This window comes from Manacus vitellinus, unplaced genomic scaffold, assembly GCF_001715985.3.
Source record: "Manacus vitellinus isolate BGI_N305 unplaced genomic scaffold, ASM171598v3 scaffold_24_pilon, whole genome shotgun sequence".
NCBI classification, from domain to species: Eukaryota; Metazoa; Chordata; class Aves; order Passeriformes; family Pipridae; genus Manacus; species Manacus vitellinus.
Genome location: NW_021939798.1, coordinates 2,518,839 through 2,522,089, shown reverse-complemented (window position 1 = coordinate 2,522,089; position 3,251 = coordinate 2,518,839).

Sequence of the window (3,251 nt, the reverse complement as noted above, 5' to 3'; positions counted from 1 at the left end):
TGACTGTGAGATGCCCCAATTCTGCCACCTCTGGATGCTCTCAGCTGGGACAGTGGGACAGTGATCACCTCTGCACCCACCACACTGAGGTTTTGGCACATAACGAGGGTTCCTCCACACAGAGACACGAAACGAGGGTTGCCAACCCAGCGCTGGCAGAGCCTGGAGGCTTTGCCCACCTCCTTCCCACCCTGCACCATCTGGCACCACGCTCAGGTGCCCATTTGGGGTCTGGCAGAGCCTGTCTGGGGAGGGATGGTGCCTCCCGAGCCCTCTCTGTTTGGTGAGAGGATGAAGGATGTCCGAAACCACCAGGTCAGCTCCTTGCTCTCCATCTGCAGCACCTTCAGCAGAGAAAACCCACCGTGGGGTTTACAGGCAGCTTTCAGATGCATTAGTGCCCTGGTCCAGCTGGACCTGTCCCATGGCACCATGCCAGCACAAGGAGAGGGTCTGCAGCAGGACCAGTTGTTTCTGCAGTAACTTGCCTTCCACTCTCCCACAGCCCCACAGCAGCACATTTCTCTTCAAACAGCTCTGGGGGACTCACATTGCCAAAGTCAGCCCAGATACATGAGGCTGGCACCTGCATTCCTCTGCCAGCAGCCCCGAGATGAACTCTCACCCGGGACTGCTCTGATGGCTCCCACCAACCCTCTGGGATAACAGCCTGGAGCAGAGATGGGAGGCAGCAGGGCTGCCCAGTGTGCCAATGAACCCAGCACATCCCAGCAGCTGCTGTCCAGGGCCACAGGGCTGGGAAGGGGCAGAGCAGGAAGGAAGTCCCTCTGCCAGGCAGGGGTGGCCACTAAGTGTCACCTTACTGCAGGGCAGGGGGGTGGCAGTGGCCCCATTGCAGCCAAGCAGCTCTTCTGTCCCTCAGGAACTGCCAAGGCTGATGCTGAGCCGGGGAGGGGGTCTCTGGGGGGGGCTAAGCTTGATTTTGGATGCTGCAGGCTCTTCCATCCCTGCAGGCCTTGGCAGCATCCAGCAGCATCTCCCTATGTCCCAGGGAAGGATCTGCTGTGCCAGGCAGCATTCCCACCACCTTCCCCGCCCTGCAGAGGAGTGAGGCACCACCAGCACCCCAGGCACAGGGATGTGCTGCAAGCCCTGCCCTGGACACAGCTGGTGATGATGTGACTTCAAAAGAGATGGACCAAAGTGATGGAGGTGTCCTGATCCCTCCTCCCTGCAGGCCAGGTGTCCCTGTGCTGGGGACTGTGAGCTCAGGTGGGGTGGTGTCAGGAGATGGTGACTCCCCTGGGGGACACAGGGCTGGCAGCTGTCAGTGTGCTGGGCATGGAGGAGGGCAGAGGGCTGTGTGCTGCCACTGGGGCCAGGAGTGATCTCAGACTAAATCCATCGTGTCCTGGCAGTGCTGAGCTGATGGAGGGGGATCAGCCACCCATGGATCCTCTGGGGATGGCTCTACCACGAGTGGCCCCTGCTTATCCAGAGAGGAGAGAGGGCTGAGCCCAGCTGAAGTTTTCCTCCCACCAACAGCCAGCCCTGATGGGTAAGGGATGCCCCCCGAGAGCCTGGCACTGGTGGGGTGAACCCCTGCCAGGCCTCCCAGGGAAGCAGCCCCCTTCTAGGAGTTATCCAGGTCTCTATCCCAGGGGGCTGCTGCCCTGGGGCCAGCTCAGTCTTTCCTCCCAAGGAGGTGGGAATGACGGCAGGAAGCAGCCCTGCCTGGTGGGGTGGTGCCCACCCTTGGGTGGCCTGGGCTGGTGGGATGTGGTGTGGTGGTTCTGTGCAGGATCTGCTCCTGGATAAACCCACCAGCACCTTGTTGGCTCACTGCTCCCAGCCTGGCTAAGGAAAGCTGTTGGCACTGGGGGGGTCTCACTGTCCCAGGCAGTCAAGGAAGTCAGCACCAAAGCTGAGCAAAAATTCCAGCTACAAACACTCCTGAGTTCAGAGGTTTGACTCTTGAACTGGCTCTGAACCCACAGTTAAAGCTCATTTCTCAGCATCCTCCTGGCCAGAGAGCTGTGAAATCCATCTTTATCAGGCCAGTAGATAAAATGCTCTTTTGGGAAATACATCCTCAATATTAGTCTCCCTTATCCTATACAAAGGTCACAATCCATAAAGCAAAGTCCTGAGCACTCCCTGGGACCCCCAGCAGATTCCTGGCCCTGCTCACAGGCCCATCCACTGCAAACCCTGCTCTAGACTCTGAGGAGATGGAAACTGGGTTCTACCAGAGCGTTTGCATGAGGACATGGGGATTTTTTCTCTCTGAATTATTTAACAAAGGCAGGTTGTGCTTCATGCAGCGTGGGAAGAATGGGTTTATCGGCTCTAGAAAACTCCCAGCTCACTGAAAAAGAAAGTACTTGTTGTTTCTCTCTGGTTGGTTTTGGCTGGACACTCGAGCCCAGCAGCATCCCACACGAGCCAGAACAGCAGTGGTGGGAGTGAGGGAGGGAACCCGAGCAGGGCTTAATGCTGAGCTAAGTGGAACCAGAAATCCAGAGCAACTTGTTAAAGAAAGCGAGGAAAAACTGAAGGAAAAAGTGAGGGGAGTGGATAGTCCAAGAGGTGGGAACGGATTGAGAGAGTCGGATCAGAACCCGGTGTTTGTTGGAAGGGGGTGGATGGAAAGTGAGACCTGATGAACACATGAAAGGGGAAGAGTCTAAAATGTGACAGTGAAACACAGCCAAGTCAAAAAAAAACACAAACCTGCCAGAATTTGAAAGTATGGGGTAATGAAAGTGGCTTTCCCAGGGCCCTGTCAGCCCCCCAGCTGTGCCCAGCAAGGCCAGGGCAGGGAATGCTGACAGCACACGTCAGCCAAGGACTTAAAAATCTGTTGGATTTTTATCTCAGTGTCTTTCCAAGCACCAGGCACAGGCATCCTTTGACTGGCAGCACAGCCCAGCCAGCCCAGTGCAGCCAGTGGTACCTTTCCAACAGGTAACACCAGTTTATTCCAATCTAAGGCAATTTGCACGCTGGGGTGAGCTCCAGGAATGCTCACCATGCTAATCTTCCTTTCAATAATATTGTATTTGTGATCTTCCCTCTTTCTCAGATCATTCCAGATGCGATGCCTTCCTATTCAGGCTAAATCAAATATTTATTGGTGCTGCAGCACGACGGCACCACTGGGTTGCATCAGCACTTTCTCCCTAAAATGCCTTTTTTGGGATCTCCTGGCTGTCTCCAGCCTCTGCCTTTCCAGCTCCTGTTTTCTCTGTACCAGGCTTAGACCTTGGAGCAAATGTAGAGCAGGGGAA